The sequence below is a fragment of the Pristis pectinata genome, chromosome 24, assembly GCF_009764475.1.
Source record: "Pristis pectinata isolate sPriPec2 chromosome 24, sPriPec2.1.pri, whole genome shotgun sequence".
In the NCBI taxonomy this organism is placed as follows: Eukaryota; Metazoa; Chordata; class Chondrichthyes; order Rhinopristiformes; family Pristidae; genus Pristis; species Pristis pectinata.
Genome location: NC_067428.1, coordinates 24,060,465 through 24,076,313, shown reverse-complemented (window position 1 = coordinate 24,076,313; position 15,849 = coordinate 24,060,465). Strand labels below are relative to the sequence as shown.

The following is a 15,849-nucleotide window of genomic DNA, read 5'->3' as shown; positions in this document are numbered from 1 at the left end:
CACTTGCAAACTCTCGGTTCCCGGAGAGCCGAGCCCTTGAATCGACAGGAGCTTCAACAACAGACCACTGAGCGGAACTGCGCTGCGAAACCTGTGCAAACAGTATCAAATCTTCGAATGCACGAACATTCATTCTAAACACGTCACAATGAAATGATTGACGAAAGAACGCTCAGAGTCGCTCCGTCTCGAATCCTCATTGGTTCGGTGCGCTGTCAATCATGCACAGGATCACGCCAGGCGAAATAAAATTTCCGCGAAACTAACATTCTACCTCAGGTTGGCAGGCAGCGTGCGGGCGTTTTGAAAGTGCCTTCAATGCGAGGGGAAAGTTGTTTGGTCATTGTACTTTGACCTGAGCTGGTCCGGCAGAGTAGAAGGTAACTTCCTTTCTAGAAAGAATGTTTTATATTTACCATACTTTTGATGAAAATGTATATATTCTATGAGGATGGCGAGAAGGGATGGAGGCAGTGACCTATGTATAAATGGTCATACAGAGGTTAATTTGAATCCGAATCTGAAAGGACCTTGGTTGAAGATTCTGTATACCCCGCTAAGTCGGTCCCAGCTTTACCTGCAGGCTGTTAACCCGACTTGCCATTAGTTATACGGCTTTTATAAAGCAGAGGGTATACATGGCTAGTTTTTGGAAGTTCGGAAAGGTGTTCCTGTATACTGTTTTTCTTCCCACGGGGAGTTTCCTGCGACGATCTACCGCCGCATGTAACTGATGGGTTCTAGTGGAATAGAAACACTGGGATCATAAACTTTCCACGTTCAGTCCTTGGTGTTCAGCCTACCTCCCACTAACTACTAGAACCGCTTTCTCCAACCCCGCTCATCATCTTCCCTCCCCACCCACACGTCAAAGTTCACTTCTCAGGTTTTGCTGGCTCTGACGTGCAAGTTGATTACTATAATGGAGCGGTAAGGATGATGATAGCTGTCAAACTTGCTACCTGGAAGATGAAAGCCCTCTACAGTTAAAATAACTTCCAACAAGCAATTAATATACAGGATCACGCGACCGAGAGCAGGAACGTGGGATTAACCTACACCATTTGGCTGGCATGGATGAGTTGACAGTCCTGTAAGTTTTCCTTTCATTTTTTCAGGATCTGGGTGTCATGAGTAAGTCCAGCACTTATTGTCCATTCCTAGTTGCTCCCTTGAGAAGCAGAGGGTGAGCTGCCTACTTGCCCATTCCTGAGGGAATGAACTACATGGGGTGGTATGGAGTTGCATATCCCAGACCTGTTAGGGATGGCAGACTTCCTGCTGAGGGATATTCCTGAGTGGTGGTAGTTTGTGGTCATCATTACTAAGACTAGAAATTGTTTTCTCTCAAATTCCAGGTTCTGAACTGAAATTGTCCTGGTGAGGTTTGAATTCTCTCCTCTGGATTGTACATACAGGCTTTGGATTACTACCTGGTAATGTAACTGATGTACTGTAAGTTTGATTATAGTGAACTAGTCTTTAGGACTTGAATATTTTTTTCTGAAATAGTTTAACTCTTTCACCAGAAAAGCCACCCTGAAATGATCACTCTTAAGGTAATTGCAAAATCCTGTTACGCTCATCCTCCTTGCTATGTAATTGTACTTGGTATTTTTAAATCATGCCTATTATGTGCAGGAATAAATTACAAGATTAGTAGGTTTGTAAAACTATTTTGTTAAATAGTGAATGAACAAAAACTTCAACTAGAATGACAAAGTTCAGAAATTTAAAATCATTCAAGAGGGGGAAATACATTCTATATGCTGTATAGATAGAGAACTTGGTTTAACAAATTGTCTTAAAGCAAAGATGAGGCCTGTAGTCTCAAAACAGCACTATTGTTATGCGCAGTAGGTGACTGGCTGGCAAGTCGTTGAATCTAGGGTTCGGAATAAGTTGCAGTTTAAATGAACTGCCCATTTTGTTTGTACTTTTACTAACAATTAATCTTAATGATTGCTGCATTAAATAGTAGCAACCTGTTATGAACTGTTTCAAGTATAAAAATATGGTATGAAGCAGGTTTCAATGCTTTCTGAAGACTTGTGGACAGTGAAAGTAAATGCAGATGCTTAGTGGATCACCATAGGTAGGACGCCGTCATTTAAGTCTCTTTTTATTTGCTTGTGCTTTGACCAGATTGCAGCTTGCAGCAGTTGGACATGGGGGCAGTAAAGGTATGGCTGCCAACGGTCCTGTATTATACAGGATTCCTTGTACTTAAACAAATTAACACCTGGCACCACTTTTCCTGTAATAGTCAGATAGTCTGGAGGGTGGCCAGGTACCCCAAGGCCAGCAGAAAAGCAAGTGATTAGTTTGCAATAAATGGAGAAGCCAAGCACCATTTGAGTGGACTAAAGTTGTGTTTGTAGACTAAATAGGAGATCTCTGCTGTTTAATTGGTTTTGTTATTAATATTACAGCTGTCAACCTGAGATGCTGCTGATTTATTCACCTAGAACTTAATTGAACCAACTAAGCAGGTGCACTTTAAGTAATGGGTGGGACTAAAGTTATAAAAACATGAACTAATACACAATTCACCAGGACATGTGCATTATACAATGCAGTCTGTCTGTTAATACAAAATTTTAGTGTTTATATTTAATGAAGTTGAAATCCTAAAGATAAATTGTATTAGGATACACTACAGTGTATGTGCACCAGACAATAGTGTTGTATTCACTAACAAAGGATTTCAGTGTGACTGTTACATGTTTACATTTAATATGAAGCTGATCATTAAGGGTAATTAAGTACTGGGATGTATCACAAGGATATTTCATTCTGTCAAAATTGTTCTCCTATTTTTGTCTCCTTGAGAGTTGTTGGTGTTGTTTCCAAGACAAATTTACTGCCCCTTTCCCAAGTGCCCTTGAAGGTGGTGTGAGGTGTTTTAAAACTTTTCAGCAGTGTGTGATATTTATGACCTTGCAGTGATGAAGGAATGGTGACATAACTCTAACTTGGGATGGTGTCCTTCAAAGATCAGTTGTAGAAGCCCTGCTAAGTTGTCAAAGTATATTTTCCACACTGTGGACAGCAGACTGAGCACCATTGGAGGAAGGAGTGAATGTTCATGGTTCTGAATGGGGTGCCAATCAAACAAATATTGAACTTTTGCTTTACTGGAGTTCTGCATGGACCCAGGCAATTGAAGCCTTCCATCAGATTAGAGCCTTGTATCTTGTAGATGGAGGAGAGGTTCTGAGGAAGCTGGTCATTCACAACAGAATGACCAGCTTTTGCCCAGTCTTGTGTTGATCGATAGTTGAATTACTCACTAAGTCAAGCAGGAACAGTGCAGAGAAACAGTTGATGTTGTAGCTTCAGGACTCTTCACTGGAATAGTGAGAAAACAAGTGCTTAAGTTGCCGAAAGTGGAGAGGGCCAAGGGAAGGTCTGTGGTAAGGTGCAGACCAAAGTTGTCAAAGTAACACTAACTTTAAAAACTCTCAACTGGAGAGAGAAAATAAAAGAAACAGAAATAAAGGTACAACTGCATCTGAGGAGAGCAAGAGGGGAATAAAGTGCTTGAAATTCTTAACTCCATGACTCTTAATAATGAAGTTGCACAGCATGGAAATGGGCCCTTCAGCCTAACTTGTCCATGCCAACCATGGTCCTATCCATGTAACTGTCTAAATGTCTTTTAAATGTAATTGCACTTGCCTCTACCACACCCTCTGGCAGCTCATTCCATATACCCATCACCCTTGGGGGAGGGGGGGGACTTGCCTCTTGGGTCCCCTTTAAATTTTTCCCCTCAAACCTATGCCCTCTGGTTTTAGACTCTCCTACCCAGGAGGAGTGGGGTGGGGGGGGGAGAGACTGGGACAATCCATCTTGTGTCATCTTGGTCTTTTCCATTATATCAACTTTTTTAAATTGAGGCTAGTAAAATACAAGATTAGTTTATTCTCCTGTAATGTTTTACATTTTTTGGTAAAACTTTGATAAACCTGTTCCCAGCTTGTACATGAGGAATTAAAATATTTATTTATTGATGATCTGAAGTGCACTCAGTAATTTAGCTGTGTGGAGCTGCCAGTAATCTTAACATGCTGATTAACATTCTGGTTTGTTTTATAAAATTGCATGAAAGCAGTTGTTTCTAAATGATGGTAAGAGATACTACTAAACTGTAGGTTGCTGGAAGCTGTATAATTAAGGCTATTGAATTTATTGAGATTAGTGGGACTTGTAAAGTAAAACTGAACACAAACTTGTGTACAACCAATCAAGACCTTTGGCTTTAATAGCCAAGTGAAGTGCAGTTACTTGTGTAAAGTAAGAAGCTTTATTTTTGCTTAAGACCCCACAAGAAGTGATGTGATAATGGTATTGGTTTATTATTGTCACTTGTACCAAGGTACAGTGAAAAGCTTGTCATACAAACCAATCATACAGGACCAGATAATCCATCTTGTTGAGAAATGAATTGGCCAGAACACTGGAAAGTTTCCTGTTATTTGAATTATGCCATATGTTCCTAACTCTTCCTAAGAACATCTCATCCAGTAGCTGGCACCTCTGACAGTGTTCTCAGTGTGAATTAGCAGTAGGGGGTGCAGATTGATAGCATGAAACATCTTGGGGTCACAAGTGGGAACTTGAAGCCCTGAACTTCTTGAGAGGTCCTCTCTGCTGTCATTTCACTCTGCACTTCACAAAACTTGTAATGGAATTCAGTAGCAGAGCACTAACTTTCTCTAGTAAAATGTCAGCCCAACATTGTGGGCCAAAGGGCCTGTGCTGTAGTGTTCTATATTCTAATATAGAAAAATCAGTCATAAGCATGTTTCCTTGCAATACTGCTGAGAAACAACAGAAAATAAATGGTGCAAGTTTGGTTAATCCATTCACTTCAGTGGAGAGGAAAGTCTCGTGATATGAACAGTTTCAGCTTACTTAATGTATTTAATTGTTTTAAAATGTTTTGCAGACTTAATTTTTAACATTTTTAATAATTTAATTTTTTAATGGGGTTTTGAATGCCTGTGTATAAGAGACATTCACAGGCATTAAGTCTTTTGACAGCCAGTAATCCTGAAGGTGTGGCTTACCTGCCTGTCAAAGCATTTCAAGGGGTGGATCTTACTACTTGGCACAATTGCTCTTCAGGATATCAAGATTGAACACTGCTTTGCTGCTGGCTTTATAACAAGGTTGCTTTAACTTGTGGAAAATGCTTAGCTTAAGCTGGAGAGAAGAGACTACAGATGCTGGAATCTGGAGCAACAATCCACTGGAAGAACTATGCATGTTGAGCAGCAACTGTGCAGGGAGGGGGAGGAATTGTTGACGTTTCAGGTCAAGTCATCAGGACTCGATGCAGGGTTTTGACCCAAAACATCGACAATTCCTTCCCTCACAGATGCTGCTCGACCTGCTGAGTTCTTCCAGCAGATTGCTTGTTACTCCATTAATCTGAATATATCCTCTAAGTTTTGATTTGATATAGCTTGGGAACTGACAATCGGACCTCTTGAGAGGACTGTACTTCCTGACTGCATTTTCTACTGCCAACTCTTATTCCTCCAGGCAGGGAGTTTTTATTTATAAATGAGGTGTGGATGCTGCTGGTGATACCAGCATTTATGGTCCATCCTTAATTGCCCTTGTAGTGAAAAGGCTGTTGGAAGTCTATCACATTGCTGGGTCTGAAGTGACACAAGCCACACTGGGTGGAGATGGCAGATTCTCTTCCCTGAAGGAACTTGGGGAACCAGGTGAGATTTTGATCATAAAACTCACATGTTCAAAATTTGGAATTGGGAAAAATTGTATTTACCTACACAAGTTGGTCCAGGACTGTCTTAATGCTTTGTATTGGCATATCTACTCCTAATACTCTGGCTCTTTTCCTCCTTACTGGTCCTGTTTTGATATCTGATTATTTTTTTCTCTGATCCTAAATAATCAGTCCTCAAAGACCTCCCCACTATATCCCCACCTTAATGAATTCCAACCTCTCTTGATTTTTCTGCTGCCTTTGCCTCTGTGCCCACTTCTTTAGCCAAGATCTTCACCCCTGACTGGACCCTTTCTCCCACATTCTGAATTCCTTATTTGCCTGGGCTCTTGCCCTCCGCAGATATATTCATCACAAACTAATGATACAACATTGACTGTGACTGTTTTTCCACTGCACTTATTCACCTTGCGTCTCTAAATTTGCAGCATTCCACTCACTGAAGGCCAACTCCTCACTTGCTCTCATTAAACCTGCTGACAAGGGCAGTGCAATTGATGTTTGAGCTTACCTCTATCCCACAGAAGCTGAACATGGCTGATACCTCCATATGCCTCCCTCTGCCATGACCTAACCAAAGAACATTGAACTATTGTCTCCCAGGCAATCACTGGTCTCACTTCCTTGGGGGATCTTCCCTCAACAGCCTCTAACTTTATAGTCTCCCCAAGCAGAACTGTCCTGATAGACCCATTACTGCAGCCTGTTCTTGCCCCACAGAATTTCTTCCTCCATTCTATTCTTTCTCTCCTTGTCTATACTGTCCCTAATCCATTCTCCATGTTTTAAACTAGGTGTAACCAGGAAATTTATTTTTGCCATGGATGTCCAATTCCTCTGCACCTCCAGTTCCCACCAGGATGGTCAGTGGGCTCCTTGCATCTTTCTTGAACAGAGACCCAATCAGTCCCCCTCACCAGTATCATCCTTTCCCTTTCATTGAACAACCAATTCTGATGCAAACTGGCAAGATTGTTTTGTGTTTTTTATTTTATGTTAAATTTTAAAATGTTAATTATTTTTATTTATTTGTAATAAAATTAAAAATTAATTACATTTTAAAATTTAAATAAAATATTTAAAATAAAAACATTGAATTCATTGAAGTCATGTTGTAATGTCACATTGGAAGATGGGGTATTGCTCATTCTTTTAAGTTGTTCAGTGCTTATTATAATTTGTTCTAAAGTTGCATTTGTTATTGCAGCTGAAATACAAGGTTCATCTGTTGCAGGACATGGCATATGGGGTAGCACAAAGATATAATTATAGCATGCATTAATTGGATTAATAGTATGTGTTAATTAGATTAATAATCTGATTTGTTAGGTCAAACCTTTTCTTTGCAGGCTTTTGCTTATGACTCTTCACCAATATTTCCAGTAATTGATTGTTTACTCTTTTAGAGCAACACTAGTACACCCTCCCATAGTGATAATGTCCTGCTCTTGAGCAAGAGCCTCTGGGGCTTTGACATGAATTAAACTTTGACATTCCCAGTTACACTTCAAATGTTTGTGGAGAACAGTTACGGAGAAGTGAAGCTGAAATGCAGCAGATGACTGGTTGCTTACCTTAGTGAGTGCATTTGTTGCATTATCTTGGATGTAACAAGATTGGTAATTAAATGGTGAATCAATTCCTGCACAACTGAGCCCAACAGTATAAAATGTGTTCCAGTAATTTATCAATAACAAAAATGAACTAATTATTTGCCAGAGTTTAGCACATGAGAAATTTAAGTTATCTCCAAATTGATGCAGGGAAGGTTTCCCATTTGTAGAGCAGTGAGATTGCATCTCTTCTATGAATAGAAGAAATTTGTATTCTGTAGAATTTGTATCAAAGGGTATTAAAATATTGCTTTGCCTTTTTAAAGGAGTAAAATGTTTTTAGCAAGTTAATGTATTGTTATACAGGTGATCCACTGTGCAGGAGGTGTGACATCTGGATTAATTAACACTTGTGGTCAAACAGATGAGAGGCTGGTTAAATTACAAAATGAATAAGATAAAGGACTAGTCTATTCATCAACTTCATTATTCATCAACTATTTAAAATCTTGTGCATGATTTTAAGAGCAAGGTTTATCGTAGGCTGTGGCATGGTAAAGTAAGGAGCAGAGAGGCTCGCCAATACAAGACTAAATTTTGGTTCTCCTCTTCACTCCACACTCTCCCTGCAGTGCCTTCCATCTAGAATGCCATGATCAACAAGGATTTATTTGTCTCTGAAGGTTACATTTTCCATGTTCATTGCCTGTGGATCATCTAAGACTAAACAGAACTTGTGTAAAGATGGTGTTGCTGGGTAACTACTTCATTATCCTGCCAGGTAACCTTTTGTAGTAGTGTAGGAGTTAGCATAACACTACAGCACCAGTGACCCTGGTTCAATTCCAGCCGCTGTCTGTGAGAAGTTTGTACGTTCTCCCCGTGTCTTTGTAGGTTTCCTCTGGGTGCTCCAGTTTCCTCCCACATTCCAAAGATGTACAGGTTAGGAAATTGTGGGCATGCTATGTTGGTGCTGGTAGCATGGTAACACTTGTGGGCTGCCCCCAGAACACTATTGCAAAAGATGCATTTCACTGTTTCGATACACATTGACTAATAAAGAAATCTTATCAAGTCACCCAGCAGGCCAACAATAATGGCTGAAGCATGGGTGTTTGTTTTGTATTTGGAGCTTGCTAATTGATTTTTATCTTCTGCTGGCACCAGGGATCTTTAGTTGTGAAGCATGGTGATATTCCCCTGAGGGAGTCTCCTCTATCTGCATGAAAAGTAAAGTGAAAGGTCTGCTTCTGCAGGAGATACCAGTTGCCATCTGTCTGACACAAGACCAACCTTAATCTTGAAACCCAAGTGCAAAATCAGTCTTGCTGTCATGATCCCCTTTTGACAATTGCATTAACTCCATTAGTTGAAAATTAACTACTACCAGGCTGCCAGCTGGAAAGGATTCTTCTAATTCTTGCTGGCATTCCTTTACCTTGCATTCACTTGGTGCACATTCTGGCAGTGATAAGAAACATTTAAAAGAAAGCAATTTGTTTTACTCCAGTGCCAATAATTGCATATTTCACTCCAAACATCCTTCAGTTCTTTGGTGCTTCCTTAGTAGGAAGTTGTTCCAAAATGTTTGGCTTTTAATCAATTCTGGAGCTCCCTTTTGCTGGCTATTTTAATTCCCCCTCCCCATTCCCCCACTGACACATCTGTCCTCTGCCTCCTCCACTGCCAGGGTGAGACCAAACTCAACTCGAGCTAGAGGAACAGCACTTTGTATTCCACCTGGGTAGTCTACAAACTGACTACACGAACATTGATTTCTAAACTTCTGGTAATCTGCTCCCTCTGTCCCTTTTCTCTCTCCTTCTGATCTACCCAGCTCCTCCTCTACCCATCCCAGCCCCCCATCGCTCACATACCCCTCCTGCTACTGTTCCCATCTGCCCACCTCATCTCCCTTATTTGATTCCATGCTCCACTTTCCTCTCCTATCAGGTTCCATCATCTACAGCCCATCACCTCCACCAGCCTCTGTCGCTGCTTCCATTCTTCCCTCCACACCTGGACCCACCTGTCACTTGTCAGCTTTTGTTCCACCCCCTCCCCTCGCCTTTCTCCTGGCTATTCCCCTCTCTTTCAATCCAGATGAAGGGTCTTGACCTGAAATGTCCATTTCCCTCTACAGATGCTGCCTGACCCACTGACTTCCTCCAGCATTTTGTTGCTCCAGATTCCATCTTTTGTCTCCATTTTAATCTATTGACTTTGCTCTGTGGCTCTTTATTTAGCAGATGATGTCCAGAATGAATTTCCAGGGGTTATACCTGGGTTTCTGAGAGGTTCATTTGCATACCACTTAAATTAAATCCTGCATAAAATAGTTCATGCTTCATAGGAATTGGAGTGTGATATTTAGAATAATTTCCACTTGTGCTTGTACTGTAGATAACCAGGTAAAGGAGCCATGCTTGGCTGACTCATGGGATAACCTCAAACTTTTTTGCATTTAGGAAGAGCACCTTAAGGCATGCCCTTTGAACTGAGCAGCCAGGCAACATTGCAGGATATAGCACCCAGACACAGTACATAATGTAGAGAATGCAAGGGTTTTGATCTGTTGATGATAAATGAACTGTCAAGTTGGGATATTTTGACTAGGAAGTGGTGGTGTTGCCGTGTACCTGCTGCTGTTATCTACTGGCAGTAGAGATTGTGGGTTTCATCAAGGCTTGGTGTCTATTTACAACCAATAGTCATTGGATAACACTGCAAGGGAAGGAATGAATGTTAAAATTGCTTTGTTCTCTATTGCAAAGACTGTCATTGGAACTCTATCGTGCAAGAGAATATTCCCTGATACTTAGGCCTAGTAAGTCTTGCTGCAGATTACCGGGCCTCTGTCTTAAGCTAGTTGGTGCTGCATTTGTCAGGTCTGGTTGAGTTTCTCAATGGCAGTGCCCAAGGTGAGATTGAGCAATGGTAATACCATTGAATGTCAATAGGTGGTGGTGGGATTCCCTCTTCCCAGCAGTGCTTGTTTGCTACTTAGGTGACTTCATTATCAATTCATGATAAGTCCATGCCTGCATTTGGACAGATCTGAAGAATTTGGAATAGAACTGTACCTTATACAGTCATCAAGCATTCTAGTGGTATTTTATTGATAAAACAGCAAGAGGCTAATGACACTGTACTGAGGAATTCCTACAATAGTGTTCTGGAGCCAAGATGATTGACCCAAACAATCAAAATGTAAATAATACCAGATGATCTCTGCTGACACTATTAAACAGGAATCTATTCCAAAGCAGTTTACCATGTGCAAACAGAACATTAAACTGACTGCATGTATGGTTTTAATTATGTTTATACTTTGAAGCTTAGTGTTGGGTGTTAAATCTTCCAGTGACAATCCATGAAAGCAGTTGAGGCATTCAGTGGTGAACTTTAATGAAAATGTAACATCAGCTGAGATCTGGTTAACAGATTGGTGTAGAACCAGTCGTAGTTCTTTTTCATGAATGTGGTTAAGATTTTAACAAAATGGAAAATTTAATTATCTTGGAAAACTGAAATGGAAAGCTCAATTTCTACCATGGTCTTGTAATTTTTGTTCAGTGTCAGCTGGAAGGAAGCACAAACTTTCAGGTAGAAAGCTCAACTGATTCTGTAGTGTTCTTCAGAGTGGAGGCTGTTCCAACTCAGTCTGGTCTCTGGCAAGGACCTCTTCCAACACATTGGAGGATAAACTCAGGACACAGTCAGTGAAAGCATCCTATTTTGTCATAAACTGTAACTTTGTGGCTCACCATATCCCCTACTCTTTGATCACCATCAGGCATGGATTCTCGAAGAGGACATTGAATGACAAAGTATGCATTATTGAGGTTTTGATGGAATATTTGAAATTGCAACAACATTTTCAAGAGGCTCAACACCAAGGACATGTTTACCTGATTAATAGCTCCCACCACTGTACCTATTTTGACTTCTGTGCATTAAAACTCCCCACTCCCAGAGGGCACCAGTGATGACTTACAAGATACACCAGGATTGCTTTGACAATGCCTCCCTATGTGGTCACCTCCACTACCAAGAAGGACAAGAATAGCATTAGCTTTCAGTTGCTTCTGCCTCTGCTTTCCTCACCTTTGGCCAAATAGGCTCAATTGGGGTATTTGGTATATATCCTCCAACACATGTCCCCAGACCTGCTGGGGCAAGTCCATGGTCCATCTTTTTGTGCAGTCAATTTTTCCTGTAACATCTCTTCTCCCCACAGTCCCATCAACGTCTGCCAGATTCTAGCACTAGCCTACATGAGGGAAAACTTGTAGTGGCCAATCAAGCTGCATGTCTTTGGTATGTGGGAAGAAACTGGAGTACTTGGGGAAATCCAGAGTCGGGGTAACATGCAAATTTCATACAGCACCAGGGGTTAGGATTGAACCTGTGTTCCTGGAGCTGAGACATCAGTTCTACTAGCTGTGCCATCCATTGCTACCATCCTAAATTTTGGTCTTTTGAATCTCATTAAGCCTTTTGTATAGGAACTTTGGAACTGCAATGTTTCTACAAAATCTAATTTGAAGGAAAACCTAGTGAAAGAGCTCTTGAGGAGCATTTGGGTAGTTTCTTACTGAGTTTTAATAGATTGTAAATAAACTGTATAATTTAATAATGTAATAATCTTTTTAAATATATCAATAAGTTGTGGAAGTACCAACAATGGGTGTCTCAAATTAAATGGTCCAAGTTCCACTACAAAACTCCATAAGAAGCAATGCATGCAGAATGATGTCATCCTGTGAGCAGGGGTAACTGCTGACAAAGTCAATTGCCATATGGTGTAAAACAGCTCAACATTAATTGTCATTTTAATTCTGGAGGGAGGAAAAAACACTGAATTGTACAACACTGGGACTAAATTTTCTGTGCTTTAGACTGGGGGAAAAGCTAGTTTCAGTTTTATTGCAGGACGATTGGAGTTGCCCTGCAGTGGAAAACCTAGTATTTCCTTTGAATGCTGCTCCAACCCTGGCCACATGTTACAGGGCAATTGCTATATTGAAGATGTACAGGAACATGCATGGAATGCCAAAGAAGATAACCAACATTCACCTTTTCACAGCATATCGTCTATACCCACCATAAAACTGAGTGACATTCTGCACTGCCATTGACTCTTGGAACAGTGTACATATATCATGCCTTGAAATTGAGTCACCTTGTTTCCCTCTTCAGTCTTGTTAACAGTGAATAGGTTGAAATGTGAAGACAGTAATAATGTTTGCCTTCCTTGTGCAACCCTTTCAAGAACTTCAGAAAATAGCTTTTATTATTATTGGAGTACATGGAGACATTAATCATAGCTAGCAATAGGTTTCAAATAATAAAACCCTTCTACTAATGTAGATGTTTGTTTAAATAACATATATTGCAGGTGATGGCACAAATGAGATGGCAAACAATGTTTGTACTATTTATATTCAAAGGAAATTAGCTAATGGTGTCCTATGAGGATCTCTGGGGCTTCACCTGTTCACATAATTTATCAATGGCTTGGATGTATGCCAATCTCTTCCATTCTTTGTTTGCTTATGATACAAAGATTGTTAATATAGTGGAGGCAGGAGCATAAGGCTAGAAATGTTGATTAAAATGCAAAGCTAGCAGATGCATTTCAATTCAGTTAAGAGAGGTTATCAGTTTTGAACCAAATACTAGAAATCCATGAATTTAAAGACTCGTATCCATGTTCAGAGGCTGTCTGAAAACATCTGGGGATCCCTGTGCAAAAATCACTTAATGTAGTAAATAGATACAAAAAATCAGACAATTGAATGTTAGCTCTTTATAGCAAGATAACCTTCTCCCTTTCTATTCTGGTCTTGCTGTTTAAGTAGTCATAGTTACACCACACTTCTTTACAACTCTGCACTTAATTTTTTAAATTACTCATTCATGTGAAGTTTGGTATCACTGAAGTTTAATGCCTATCCCTAACTACTCTCAATGGCAGTGGTGAGTTTCTTACCTCATTGAGGTGAAGCTATTATTGCAATGCTACAGGATTTAGAACTAGTGAAGATGAATGGCAATATTTCCAAGTAGAGGCACATGTGACTTGGGTGTGTGGGTTGCAGTATTCTCTTGTGCCTGTTACCTTGTTCTAATTTGGTGGAGGTCACTCTCTTGGGATGTGCTGTCAGCAAAGTCTTGGTAAGTTGGTGTTAAGCATTGTATAGGTGGTGAAAACTGCAAGCATTCTACACTGGTAGAAGAGTTGTATCTTGAGTGATGGACTGCTATTCATGTAGATTGCTTTGACCTGAATAATGTTTGAGCTGTCTTACTGAAGCTGCACTCATTTGGGCAAGAATATTTCCTGCTCCTGACCTGTGACTTAGATGGTGGAAAGACCTTGGGGATCAAGTGATGGAGCATTTGCTGCAGAATACCCAGCTTTTGACCTGCTCTTGTAGCCACAGAATTTGTAGCTGGCCCAGTCCAGGTTTGGATCAGTGTGAACCCCAAGATGTTAGTCATATATAGCACAGGAATGGGGCCTTTGGCCCGACTTGTTCATCCTGATAAGATTCCCTTCTCCAAACTGTTAGCCAGGGTTAGATTATTAGGAGAGATTATATAAATTTAAATGAGTATTACCTGGTATATAGAGGATTCAGAAGTGATTTTATGGATTTTAAGATTTGATAGGGTAGATAGAAACTTTTTAATTTTATGATCTTGGGAGAGCAGATCATTCAGGAGTGATGGAAGAACCAGTTCCTCTAAGGTTGATGGAACAGTAGAATATTTTCTCAGAAGCAGCTGATTCCAGTGCAATTAATAATAGTAGAGCTTTAGGGGTAGCTAAGGCTGAGACAAAGGAAGGCAGGGTGAAGGGGCATGGGGAGGGGATTCCAGAGCATGCTGCATTGGTGGCTGCTGAGCAGTCACTAGTGGTGGAGCAATCAAGTTTGGGGATATTCTTGAGGCCAGAATTGGAAGTCTGAGGATTTAAGGGCTGGTGGAGGTCAGAGTTGGGGAGAAATAAGCACATGGGGCAGGGGAATTCAAAAAAACAACACAAATTTTAAAGTTGACCCTTTGTGATGAGAGCCAAATAGGATCATCCTGCTCTAGTAAAGGGTGAATGGGACAGGGACTGAGAACATGGCATACAACCCCACAAGTCTGCTCCTTCATTCAGTAGTCATGGCCGATTCTATATCTGTTCACTTTTCTGCCTGATCTCTGAAACCATTGATTTCCCCTTAATTGTCCAGAAATCCATCAATAAAGACAGACTGAACACACTGAATGATGGAACCTCTGGGACCCAAATTTCAAAGGATTTGGGTTGGGACACGGTACCATTTTCATGTCACAAGATACTTAATGTAAAGATAACTTTTGTTTGACTGTACTGAACTTTGAAACCTTTTGTGCTGTGAAAAAGCAGAGAATCATTCCTTGTATGACTCAGTATTGAACTTGAGGAATAGCAAAAATGACAAGTGGGACTTGAATGAATAAACAAGTGATAATGACGGTGGATAAATGTATATACTTTGGTGCAATGTGTCAGAAAATTCATAGAACTTCCAAATCAACATTACTAAGAATTAATATTGCCAGCAGATAGTTCACCACTAATTGCCCATACTCCCCAGAATCCAATTTAAAAATTTGTTTAATTTGTATATGCAACAGATCTGGGGTGTGATCTTTCTCAAATTTTGACTGAGTAATATTTTATGCACATTTACATCAAGACTGCAAAACTTTGCATTTTTAAAGATGCAGCCCTTCAAGTAATGGATAGTGGGTTACTCTCCAACATCCCCCTCCCATCAGGCAGAAGATACTGTCACAAACCAGCAACAAAAGAAACACACTGAGCATGATTCAGTGTTAAAAACTATTTTATTAATCACTACTTATGATAATACGTAAAATAAAAGTTAAAAAAAAAATGTTAGTATGTTAGAATTCAAGAATGTTAAACCTCGAACGTTAACCCCAAAACTAAACTCTTCGTGTGTGTGTGTGTGTGACAAAGTCCAAAACTCCCAGTTCCTGAATGGTTCTTAAAGTTCAGTTCCGCAAGCCATAAGGTGAAACATGAGCAAGGGCTTCTTCAACAACCACCGTTGTCTGAAGATAAGATGTAGATGTAGAAAAACATAGAGAGAGTACATACGAAATCCAAATGTTCCAGGATGGAACCCAAACGACACTTCAGTGTTTACTCGGTAGTGACTTCCTCACCCCGAAAAGCATCCGAACCGTGGTCGTCCACATACAAATACCTGTTTCCTTCTACAGGTCAGCAACAAAGTGAACTCCACCGGATTACTTCCAACTTCCATACATGGATTTCAGTGGCAAACACAGTTATTGTTTCTCATCCATCGATAGAGAAAACAAGCAGGCTGGTGTCTCTCTCCCTTCTCTCTCTCTCTCTCTCTCTTCTTCTTCTTCAACAACGTCATTACGTCCTTTATCTTCTATTGACGTAAGCACGCCCCACACACACATACACACACACTCTCTATCTTAAAGGGA

At 40.4% G+C, this 15,849-nt stretch overlaps 1 protein-coding gene across 10 annotated transcripts in view; it reads left to right on the top strand.

Annotated features, from left to right (window-relative positions):
- Positions 1-255: 255 nt before the first annotated feature.
- Positions 256-15,849, top strand: part of LOC127582749 (interleukin-6 receptor subunit beta-like) — a 73,622-nt gene continuing 58,028 nt past the window's right edge. For 5 of the 10 annotated variants that reach the window (XM_052038321.1, XM_052038318.1, XM_052038312.1 and 2 more), the window contains exons 1-2: positions 256-380; positions 1,359-1,436. The gene's annotated coding sequence lies outside the window, so the exon portion shown is untranslated. Of the gene's footprint in view, positions 381-948; positions 1,094-1,358; positions 1,456-1,529; positions 1,560-8,069; positions 8,099-15,849 lie in introns of those variants that run through there. The other 5 variants (XM_052038320.1, XM_052038315.1, XM_052038314.1 and 2 more) reach the window with 4 other exon arrangements.